Source organism: Phoenix dactylifera, chromosome 18 (genome assembly GCF_009389715.1).
Source record: "Phoenix dactylifera cultivar Barhee BC4 chromosome 18, palm_55x_up_171113_PBpolish2nd_filt_p, whole genome shotgun sequence".
Taxonomy (NCBI): domain Eukaryota; kingdom Viridiplantae; phylum Streptophyta; class Magnoliopsida; order Arecales; family Arecaceae; genus Phoenix; species Phoenix dactylifera.
This window is the reverse complement of record NC_052409.1, coordinates 121,486-134,787: the sequence shown is the minus strand read 5'-3', so window position 1 is coordinate 134,787 and position 13,302 is coordinate 121,486.

The window sequence follows — 13,302 nt, the reverse complement described above, 5'->3', positions numbered from 1 at the left end:
TGACGTTGAAGTCCCTCCCTCAAAAGGGCGGCAGTGGGTTGTAGGGCCCACACAAACCACGGACTCCACCGCTTCCCCCGGGTTCTCGTTTGATTTTTACCACTTTCGAGCTGCTCCCCCTCTCTCTCTCTCTCTTTCCTTTGGCGCTCCGCCTCATGATTTCCAGAAGATGCAGAGAGGAACCAGATTTAAGCTCCGGCACTGCAAAGAACGAGATTAACAAACAAACAAACAAACAAACAAAAGCTCATCTGATTGCATTCTTATGCGCGAATCAAAAGTCAAAACTGCAACCCCTGGACCAAACTCCGGAGGTACGTAGCTCCATCGCCCCCACCCAGCCATGTCTCAGCATGGAGAAATTACCACATGGCCAGATCCAGCGGACCAGTCCGAATCTCGGAGCATATGTACGGTAGATAGCAGCCGCCCTCATTTGATCCTGAATTGTTTAAACATAAGAGGTAATGTGGGGAGTAGCCATCCGACTGGTTCGGTGGACCCGAAAACTGTGCCCCCGTCGCTTGGCGCCATGTGTGATGGAGAATTGGTTCGGGATCATGCTTGGGCACCATAGCGTTACAGGTGTCGACAAGTGAAAGGTAAAACGGCGCATTGTCGCCGGTGGTTGCAGGTTTTGCCCTTTCCCTTTCCTTTCTCTCCCGTGGTTTTCGTGTTCGCGGCAAGGAACCGTCGGTTCTTCCGTGGGTTATGCGGTGCGGTGGAAATGGAGCGTCCGATATGGGCGAGGCGGTCGAATCACGGGGGCGTCGAGAAGTCAGTGGGTGTGGTGTGATTATCTTCCTACCAACTCTTGTTGGAACAGCCGAACAGGACATGCGTGTCCGGTTTGAGTTAAAAAAAAGACTCCTCCTCATTATTTATAACCCTTTACCAAACTATTATCTTCCATACATATGGAGCATGGATCCTCTGCAATGCCCCTTGCTGCACCGCCACCAAAATGCAGATGGATGGCTATCGAATAAAATGATTGATAAATATAAAATATCGACAAAAAAATTCAATTATTTTTATTATAATAAGGAAAAAAATAAAAACGAAAATATATTATATTATATGAAAAAACAATAAATACAAGGAGGAGTAACTGCAAATTAAGACCTTTCACAGTGCTACTCTATAAATTTTAGGTCATAGAAATGGTCTACAAAAATAGAATAAAAGAATGTGAATTTGTTAAAAAATATTTATGTAAACCCAAGGCTATATTTCTTCACATTTATTAATTATCTATTATACTGTACAAAATTAATGCTTAAATTGCCGTATGATCAGCCAAACTACTAGGCAATATTCCAAGTGACTGTGTCTTTGCAGTGGCACTAAATCTCAGTATTCTTATTAACAAAAAGAGTAAAAGAGAATAAAAGAAAAGCAAAAGAAAAGAAAAATATGTATACAGTGGAATAGTCTTCGTATTTGAGTAACCTATAAAGAGGTCCATTTTGACACCCAAGATTATTTTACATGAAGAAAATAGCGGACAGTAATTTAACTTACGTTGTTTTTGTTGAGAATATGGTAGTTACTTACCACCACTCAAATTAAATTGGATAAGAAAACAAACAATTTGCACCACATCTTATATATATATATATATATATATATATATATATATATATATATATATATATATACACACACACACACAATGGCATTGCATCGATGAGAGTAATCCAAATCTAGTATATAGGAAACCCGTATTTGAGGGTTTCAAATTTGCCTTTGATGCATGTTAGCAGTCATTCAGAAACTTTGACTCGGACTTTGCTTTTAATCAGTACGATGTCAGAGGACAAAATTAAATCCAAACTAGCCATCTAGCATCGAACTAGAAAAGCGCCAAATCCAGATGGGGTATGCACCGTCATGTTCTGGCTTGTAAAAAGCCTACAGAAGCTTGTTTACCGCATGCTCCATGTGTTGTAAGTGCAATCCACAATGTATGCAGATCAATAATTATTAAATAAAATATTATCGCCATGGGGCAAAACCTCAAATAGATCTATGACCTCGATCTTGATCCATCGCGTACTTCGCCGCCGAGTCATCATGGGCGATGCAATTGCCAGAGACAAAAGCATTAATAGGGCAGCAGCATATGCTAAGATTTCCAGCATTGCACGGCAGCTTCTTCGACTGGTTTACAATGGTGCGATTTCTTAATCCTTTCCGCGCCCGCTGCACGTAACCAAAACCCCCTCCTTCCCCACTCTCTGGACCCCCATCCCCCGCGCCTCTTTTCTGAATTAAATTCGGAATGCATCGGCAATTCGATCGGCATGGGAGAGAAAGTAAAAAGAAAAAGAAAGAAAGAAAAAAAAAACTAGAAGGTAAAGCGACCGCACAACCGATGAACCGACGGTTGTTTGTGCTTGTCGAGATGATGGTTCTTTCTTGTGCCCGTCCCTTCCATTTTACTCCTCCTCTAGTCCTCTCTCTCTCTCTCTCTCTCTCTCTCTGACTAAAATATTTGTATCCAGGAAAGAAAGGAACCAGCATACTGTAGTCCACATGATTTGGCAGACCTGGTATCTGCACCTCCAATATGAATAAGCCACGGAGGACAAAGTGAAACAAAGAAGCAGCCCAAGCTTGCGAATCCTTCTTCACCTAGGGAAGAGATCTTCGGACAAGCACGAAAGTCAAGGTTTGCATATTCCTCGAAGCAAGCAAGCTCCCGGCTTTCTTTGGCTGAAGCATATGTTCCATCACGCAGTGCCGGAGAAAGAGGGCCCTCCATATTGGCCGTAAGTAGAGGAGGAGAAAGGATGGCTAGAGGATGTATGTCCGCATACACCCGGTGTTACCGACGGGTGTTGAAAAGTTCCAATATAACAGCGGAAATGAGTTGTTATGATTTTAAAAATCCAAAAACCTTGTGAGCAGGCCCAGCTCTTTAATATCGATCGTGCTTATACATGTGCCGACAGGGTGCGTAGATTACGTGACGGACTCAAATCCAGGCGATGGTGGAATTGCCGGATGGATGACAATTGACAAATCAACATCCGAATTTGTTTGCTAGCTCCAGGAATTTATCAAATGATGCGATAATAGCGCGAGGCCGGCCGCTAGCCCGGCAGGCAGCCTCTCCGAATGATGCTAGGGAATAATTTTCTTCAATCCAAATCAGATCTAGCCGGGGTTCTTCTACCTCTTCCGTCTGGGCTATCCTGCACCCGAAGCCATGCGCCCAGGGGATTCCAAGAAAGCGACCGGAAACACAGCGTGGGACTACCCCGCCGCAAACTGCTGGGAGATACCTCAAGCATCCTGCTTCTCGTTTTCGGGTGGAGAGGCATGGAGGTTTGGAAAGCATCGGTGAACCGGCACATACGAAGAAATAAAAATAACGGACCACGTTAGATTGGCTCTGATCGGACCCTCCGATGCTTAAGTCAGAAAAAATTTAAAAATAATAATAAAAATTAAAAAAAAAGAAAAAAAAAGAGATAAGAACAGTGTAGAGTAATCTAATTTATATACTTGGCATCCTGCTGCGCTCCTTTCTGTAGAATAATCTGATTTATGTACTTGGCATCGGCAGGGATGCAACGCGGTTGAGGCACGTGATCGCCCTCCGATCCGATCCATCCCATGTTCGTCCTCCTGCTTTTCCCCTCCCAACCAGCTGAGCTCCCCGCCTAGAGGTAATCTACCTGTTCACCGATATTACCAAAGGAAAACTAATATTTTAAAAAATAAATATCTCAATAAAAGTATGAATCTTTGACCAAAGGACGGAGGGTGGCATTCCATTAGTTTAAGAGCTGGCGGCCGTTTAAGTTGGGAGGAAGCCACTCTTCCACTTTCCCAAAGTCCACGTATCACGACCGTTCAAGTTGAGGAAGTCCAGGGTAAATGTCATGACTTCCATCGCTAGATGTTCGGTCGCCACCTTCCCAGCAGTTCCCACGTATCTCTGCCGTTCTGCTCCTTCAGACACGATTTTATTCTACATTTTTTAAATGGATTTTTTTTTTAATAGAGAGAGAGAGAGAGAGAGAGAGAGAGAGAGAGAGAGAGAGAGAGAGAGAGAGCTAGGTGTAACCTTACATTCGGATTAGGTGTTAACTCAGAGCCTTGGTCGTGATTGGAGATCGGTGATGCAGACGCACCACCGATCTGGATTTAGAATACCGAACTGCAGCCAGAGCTAAACTGGACGGCTCAGATTATTTTGGACAATCTGGGCCACGCATGATTTCACATTATTTCGTTTTCTTCTCTCTTCACAAGAAAAGAAGAAGGAAAAAGACAAGTTAAGTAATCAAATATAAAGTGGCGAAAGCAATGCAATGGGGTCAATCATAATAATTATTACAGTGCCAAATAAGGGGCGAGGCGGCAGTCTCGCAGCAGCGCCGGTGGCCCGCGGCATGCAGCGGGTGGACAGCCGCTCGTAACACGCGATGTGCTGGACACGTGGACGATGACGAGTCGTGTGCATGGAGCGTCGGTGCGCGGTGCTTGTTGCTGTCGCAGCCGTAGCCTGAAGCCTGAAGCCTGAAGCCTGAAGCCTGAAGGGATTCTTCCCGGAACGTGATAATCCTTATTTACTTAAAAGAATTATGAGGATGGAACCAGCGTTCGGGCTTCGAATGAAACGTTAAGCATCCATGGTCGGTGCATTTCAATTAAATGAGAGAGAGAGAGAGAGAGAGAGAGAGAGAGAGGCGGAGTGGGTGCGTGCGTGTGTCTGCCTCCTCTCGATCGGCCGCCGAGGGGGGTTTTGGCATGCAAAGCCCCTGCAACAAACCCCGATTTGCAGCTATTAATTGCCTGCGCTCTAGCTCTTATGATTCATTCGCGGGCATTAATCCTCGGATCGGAATTCGGCCCCACCTTGAGTTGTACTCAGTGGAGGATGTGCCGTCGCTGCGGTTTCTACTCCCGACAAGTTTATCCGAGAATTTTTCTTCCGATCGACCGCAAACGCTTCGTGGACCCGCTCCCTGAGGCGAGATCCACCGGCGTGCGAGCCCCATGTGCAATGGCCCCTAAATGTCAGCGACATCATGCAAGTTGAGGTTGGTCTTCTAGAATTGCTATAGTAAAGGGGGCACTCTCCTTGACTAGCTAATTCGAAGCCTTCGTGGGAATCCACCTCATCATCTCCCTTCGGGTCCTAAATCACAATGGGAAGACAAACAGGTCGTGTTGCCGCTAAATTCTGAGCCCAACAGCATGTGATTTTTAATAATAGGGTTAAAGAGTGCGAAAACAAGATTTGAACTCATGACCTATGTTCTAGTACTAAGAAAGAATAGACAGAGTTTTTGGAAAAGTGTTTTGGTGTTCACTGCCCAAAATAATGTTCTATTCATGTATATATAGAGACTTTACAATTGAGTTTACGTAACAAACAGATTACAAAATCCAGTTACAAGTATTGAGATCTTTGAACTAATCCATCAGAGAGTCTTTAGGAGATGATCTGGAATAGGAGATATGTTCAGAGTCCAACTCTTCAGATAACGAGGAATAAGAAAACATACTGGCATACACCGGGTCATTCACATCTCCAGATACATTAACAAGATTGGGGTGAATCAGAACTAGGTGTCGTCGAGTACAACCTGTAAGAAGTCCATTTGCTGGAAAGTTTTCAATGAAAAATCCTCCGATGCTTAAGTTAAAATACTAGAGCAATAGTGTGGAAAGAAAAAAATTTGTAGAGAGGAGTCTTAAAATAAGCTTACTTGAGGATCCGAGGCTATCCCTTTATATAGGATAAAATACGCATCCATTATTTGATTTAACATGACATGCCTTAACTGTATAGTAACGGTTGTATGCACGTTAACAACATGGTAGCCATCTCGCACGAGTTGCATGCAGTGGCAATCACACATTCACACCTATCGTTGCAGTGTCGTCATAATTGCTAGTCTTTATCGCCTCGAGCAAAATGGCACCTCGGCTTTTTATCAAGATTGTTCGCTTTGATTTAGACCGAAGTTAAAGGTTAAGATATTCAATATTTTTTTTTACTGGATTGTTCTTCTTGTTTTTATTATACTTTCATAAGTTTTATTTTTTATATTTTTAACCACCCCTCCCAGCTTGTCATTATCAGCAGTGAAGCGGTCCACCACTCCTCCACCCGTAACTTACAAACGCCGGTCATGGTTCTAAGACGAAGCGCTACGCATCCATTACACGGTGATCATCATAGACCTGCAACTGAAGTCATGTAGAAATTGATTGGTGGTCAAAGGGATGTGCTGAGGGAAGTCGAACTGTTTTTTATTCTCACCTATTTCATCTCCAATTAGGCCTACCAAAAGGAAGGGAATTGATCAAGCTTGCCCACGAATGAAGGCGCAGTTCCGAATTCTTATTGCTGAAAGACCAAGATAAAATCGAGATTTTAGGGTGTCTCGGCCAATATAACAAGCGGAGAAATTCAAAAGAGGCCGAGATTTTGCGTGATGTTTCCAAGCAAATATATCGAAGTCCGAGCCGGTGCGATCAGTCGTCATTAAAAGCTATGCGCCTAATGCTTGAGCACTAATTTTTAAATTTATTATTAAAAAATATTTAAAAGTGAAAAAATAATAACAATATGGGTCGGTACAAATATATCTTAAATTTTATTAATTTCCTTTCAAGCCGAGATCTCTATGAAGATGAAAACCTTTCAAGCAGGTAGCAATTCGATTATTGAGAGGAGAGCATACAAGGATCATTGGTACTTATGAATCCCAACAATTAACAAGAGCACGAGACAGGCTGATGGCACACACGTGTGCCACGTTCGTATCATATCGTCGAGGAGCTAGAATGGGATGAATCTGATGACTCCTATTAAACCTCCCAAGATGTAGAGGGACACAGGAGCTAGGTTGGACTTGGGGCTATCGCTGCCTACGGTTATCCCAGGTTACAAGCCATTTTCTTCCTGCAGGCCAACCAGCCCACAAGCTGCTAGGACTCAAGCAGGTCCCAGAAAATTACAAACTAGATGTGGGTTTCTGCAGAACATTTCTGCAAGAGTATCCAAAGAGATCCTGCCTTAACCACCTTAATCTGGAGCAAAGTTGCCATGGCAGGGGATGCACCCAGACAAGATTAAAACAAAAACAAAAGGATATCAATGATGCGAAACAATTTTGTTTTGCTGCCCATTGTTTTCTGAGGGATAAATGAGTTGAGGCTTTGGGAAATCTAATAAGTATAATAGTCATTATTTATCTAATAATAAATTTTGAATATTACTAATATTAAAATAATTATTGAAATAATGGCTATTATAACAGTAATAACAATGTTAGCCCCCCCAAAAAAGAGAAAGCAATGATAGAAAAATAACAGCAATATCTTTCTCTTCATTTTTCATTAATAATTGATATTATTTTTTTTGCACCGTACAATTACTTTTAGAAAATATAAAGAAAAATAAATTAGTTTTAAAAATAATATTTTATCTAAAAGAGGCTATAACTAAAAATAATAGCCGTTATTTATGTTATAACAATCCCCAGCAAAAAAAAAAGAGAGAGAGAGAATAATAGCTATTACATTTTTGTTGTTATTTTTCTCAGCAACGTAACAAAACGTGATAATGGTTATAATAATATTATTTGAAACAGGCAAAGTGAAATGGGTGAGTCGAGAATATAATAAAATGGAAGAAAAAAGAAAAGATAAAACAGGAAAGTTTTGCTCACGAGTCTAAATAAGCATGGTCGAATGAGCAAAGATATGCACCCAAAAATAATTCAAAAGAAGGTAATGTAAACAACAATGACAAAAAGGCAGCCTGTGCAATGAATCACCTCGCGATAGAACTCTTTCAAAAAACCGATGATTTTCCATGTTGACGCAAGCATGATCGCATAACCAAATAATTATCCCAATCAATCCTGGTAGACTCAACTGATTACATAAACAACCATGCCGATGTATTTAACAAAAGATTTAAAAGAACCAATCAGATTTCGCACTACAAATCTACGCTCACTGCATGAAACCAGAACTTTTCCTTTCTCAGGAATGGGGAGGGGGAGAGGGGGCACATTTAACCCCGCACTCAGCTTGTCATACTCCAAAATTGAAAAAGAGTGTAAGATGAACGCTATGAATGAGTATTGTAATCAGTAGAAACAACAATACAAGCGACAATGACATAACCAACCATTTCCTACAAGAACGGAATTAGAACATGATACAGTTCATGAACATCTGCTGCCAGATGGACTTCTGAATTGATGATGCCAAGGAAATAGTGTTCTGCAGTTCTGCCACCTTGAGAATAATGTTCCTTTTCAAGGCACTCAACTCTCCATCGACGCCTTCTTCCAATGCCCGCTCTCTCCATCCTCTTCAAACAAACAAGGCAACGTCCCTTCGGCTTTTTCTGCTTCATCAGACTCTGATGTAACAGGGCTGCCGCGTGCAAGGGCTAACTCCAGCCATGCCATTTGAGGTAGGACTTACAGCAGTCTCCACAGGATCTGATGTGGTGGAAAAATCGGGCAGAGCCATCAACCTGAATATCAGAGGGTTCCCGCCATCCGACATTATTCAGAGTGGCTAATTCGGAGGTGATCATCAGAGGTATATTTCTCTCTCTCAGCTGACGCTTCCCCCATTTTCTTTCCCTCAAAAAAAAGAAAAGTACACATCCGACCCTCTGATATTCAGGTTGAATGTTTTTTGGATGGCTGCAAAGATTAAGGGAACCACTCTCTGCATTAGCCAAATAATGTCTTCAAAACCTCAATAAAGAATTGGCAGATAGAATGTTATGTCTTGATAATAATGTTGACAATAAAGTGGTCATTCGAAAATTTAATTGTTGCAGAAACAATGACAAAACATTAATATAATCTATAACCATAGCATGAAGCCAATTCATGCATGCTTATATATTTTTAACAAAACAAAAATCCAGTTCTTCATATATTTTCATGCCTTGAAAAAAAGATTCTCCATCTGATACTTCATCAACCGTCAGTATAACAGTATATTCCATTGCCGCATTTACATACCCACAGGTCCATTGGTAAGCATGCATGTTCCATGGCATTCTGTTCGCGTAGTACCGTACTTTGCCGATCGATCCATTCTCCAGATTCCTGCAAAAGCACAGAAGCACGGTCGATGAAAGTTTTGAAGCTCTAAATAGAACACATTGCAGTGTTCTCTATAAAGGCAGCGTTATCTGCATGAAATTTAAACTTTACTATTGGAATGATAGCTGTCTTAACCATAGTGAACAAGCATTATTCCAACCATTCCATTTGGAGTTTGTGTTACATACTCCCCCTTGAGATTCATCTCAATCATCTCTCCCACTAGTAACATCTCCAAAATCCTTTTCGACACCTTTGATCCATGTTATCTGAAGCCTTCCCCTTCTCTTTGTGGCATTTAGTCACTCCAAAACCATTCCATGCACAAAAGCCTTAGGTTGCATTTCAAATACGCATGCCATCTAAATCAGTTATCAACTCATGAATAGATGCAACGCGTGCATAGCTATTCACATCTATGCATATCCTTCCTGCAGCACAATTATTTCAGCATTTCAGCTTCGATGTTTATGTAATGTGCCCGGACCCATTTAATCATCAGTATGCAAGTACTCTATTTCAAGAAGCACTATTAACATATAACTAGATGCTAGCATAGGCTGCTAACAACTGTCATTCTAAGTAGCGGCTGTGATTGACAAAAACATAGCATGGATGTTGCAATAGCTTTAAGAAAAAACTGCATGCAGATAGGATGCTTGCTTGTAACTAAACAGGAAAATTATAGTTTTGGTATCTCAATCTCTGTTATTTTCCTCAAAAAAAAAAAAAAAAACAGATTAAATTAACAATATAGATACAAAATACATATGGAGTAAATCTAACAATCCATCCACAACCAAGATTACTAAAGGGCATTCACTTAATCATCAGCCAACTTGTATACATAAAAGGCTAAGCTTCTCTTATCTTAGAATATCTACTCTCCCGGAGTATGTAGTTCACTAATAATGAAGAATCACCTCCTTAAGAATTTATCTGATTAAAGCTCTGCATTTACATATAAATTATTGATATATTAATATGTCCACAAATTGCCTTCCATTACCATCAAGCAGATTCATGACAACTGTAGTAGGCTTTATAGTAGAATTTATCCACCAATGATTTTTATCATTTTGGTCAGCCATCAATGACTTTTATTAAGGATAACCTCCAACTTTTTACAGTGAGGTTTGCTAGATCCCTCACAACTTCCATCCATGACTGTAGGACACTGTAATGCGGTCTTTCCTTAATGGCCCCCCTCAAATCTTCACTGCGCATGTCCATATCATCTTATACAGTTCTCTATCACTTTTCTTCTCAGCTGATACTGCTATGCTATGCCGTTCCTCAACAATGGCAATATGCTCGCTCTCCAAACATGGCATAATCAAGCTCTCTACTTGATGATGCAATGAATTATTGAATGGATACCTACACTGGTCGTTAACAAGATAATCGATGCAATAAGCAAAGCGCATAAAGTTGCCAAGAATTCAGACAATGTAGCTTACTTAAAAAGGAGATTTATAACTCTATTGTTGGCCCCAGATCTAAATTCTAATCAATTCCTTCTCGGCAGCTTCATTACCCATCTCCAGCAACACTGCAAAGGACTCCACTATCTGGAAAACCGTGGACAAAATTTAGATGAGTGATGTTAAAATCTACAGCAATTCGCAGAAGAGAAACAAATTATTTCATTAATTTTATCGAGTGCTTTTATTGTCAAGTTAAATGAGAACAGAAAACTACAAGGAAAAATAGGTCAAAACTTGGCGTATGAGAAAAATATCGTACTCCATAGAATATCACTTATTATCTTGTATAACCTGAACTATGATACGATCTTTTGCAAAGGAATTGTATGGAAACTTGCAGTTAGTCAGCAATTTTTTACACATGAATCAATACTGGAAGCACGAGTATGCTCCAAAAGGAACATACTTTTAGGCGATGCTTCCTAAGTGGAGGATTTAGCTGACCATAAGTAGTAGGCCGGGTATCCATATCAGATGAGACATCCACAGGTTTAAGCAAGTTGCCTGCAAAATAACATTGTTAAATGTGTGCAGTTAATGACCAATAGGAAACAAAATGCAAGCTTATCATCAACAATCACATAGCTTGATAATTTCAGAACAGGTACAACAGGACCCGAGAATGCCCTACAATCCACACGACAATCTAACTTTTCCAAAATTAAAAGCTTTCAAAGAGAGAACTGCGCGCGGCCAAACCATACAGCTTTAATGCGAATAAAATTAAGCAACAATTCGAGAGTTTAGTATTAGCAGACCTTAGAGATCATACTAATAAGACTAGGTGAGAAAGGCTCGAAGTACATGGAATGGAATCAACATACTGCGGTATCTCTGCATGTTCAGAGGTATCTCTGCAGCAAGAATTATAGTCTGGCAGGTTTCTGTATATGGCCCATGACCCAAGGCACTGCAGAGATATCTCTGAACATACACGTGGAGATCCTCCTCTGGGCCATCCGCCAACTAATGCCCTAACACCCCAAATTCAGACAAACCCATCCAAGCTGGGATATTGTCTTTTCAGACAAGGCTGAGCTTGGGCCTAAGCTTCAAATAGAATTTGGGCCCAAGCCTAGCTCAAGCTTGGGATGGCCCACCCTGAGCCTGGCCATTAGCAGGCCTATCGTGAATCCTTAGGACATCAGAATAACATGCTAAATACATTTTAACACTAGGAATCCTATTCAAAGAGGTACATCACCGCATCCTATGAACTCTCCCTCTCCCAATAGTGGTACTCTGGAGAGTTCAAGTGAACCATAACCTCAAAAGTCTCATCAAATATAATTCATATCAGTCAGCCAATGAACTATCTTTAGATGACATAACACAAATCAGAAGTCCTAAAAGTTAAGATAACCTTAACTTTCCGCACATCCCTAAATCTAATGCAGACGCTCAACCTTGCATCTAGTTAATAGCCCAAGGACTCAAAACTGTTTCCATATTAGATTTACAAATTATTTTTTTTAAAAAAAAAGAGAGACGAATGATCCAAATACTAGAGACCCCATTAATTTCCAACCCCCGTTTTGTAATCAATTTTTATACCTTTGCAAGTTATCCTTATCATCTTAAGCTTCTTCCAAGACAAAGTCTCCCAGTAAAGCCACAGGTACATCCCTTGGTCTATCAATACCCGAACCCATCAGCTCCTCAGCATGAAAAAACTCAATCCATGACGCGAAATGATGCTACTTAAATCTTCATTGGGATTCAATATAAACCATGCAAGAGAATTTTCAGAAAAGAAATCACAACCGCCCAAATCTCGAGTAGTTAAGTTAAGAAAACAATAATAAAAATGACAATTTTTTTGGGCGAACAATAACAAAAATGACAAGATAGATCTTTGGTGTTGCTCAGGACAGCCAGCTTTGGCCATGTGAGGAAACTCCGAGGGCAAGGCCAAGGTTCTTGCTCCCTTTGAGGTTTTTTGAGTACCCAATATCTACCCACGAGTCTCCACATACTCCCTCTATTTAAGTCCAGCATAGGTCCTCACATACTTCATTCATTTAAACCCTGACGTCCTCGTCAGGCTAAGGATCCAAATCCATGCAAATTCAATTACAAACATCATAATTAGCTCGTGGTCAACTCAAATATACCCGTGCTACAGATAGTATCATCTAGTCCACATAAGTCATGGGCCGGATTCGCTCTAATACTATTTGTAACAATCCAAGATTTTACCAAAAAAAAAGCTAGCTGGAAGATATTTTTTGAGTTTTTTGGTCTTGTATAAGTATCCAAGATTTATCTAACAAATAACCGATATGTGACTAAATACACATCCACATGAGTTCTCACAAGAAGAGCCCAATCTTCTTTGTGACCTCTAAAGAGCCGTGGCGCTTCTGCATGCGGTGGGGAGTGCTGAGGAAGAAAACAATGAATAGATTTACTCTTCTAAGGCCAAGCAAGAGATAGCCAACGCTTTGGTTTGGATGAAAGCTCCTCTTTTGGCTCAGCTCTTAGGTGAGTCGACCTTGATCAATGCCGGTCTCAACCCAACCGCCGAGGGTAATATTAAACATGTGAAAACAAATATGATTGTAGAAAACCACCACGAGGGCAAAAGCAAGCCATCGAAGGATGGCTGATGGACCCACGACGTCGACCAGAAAGTGGCCAAAACAAATCTCAAATATCGGAAGGCCTACGGCGGAAAAGTAAGCCTCTGCTATGGTAGACATCCATCG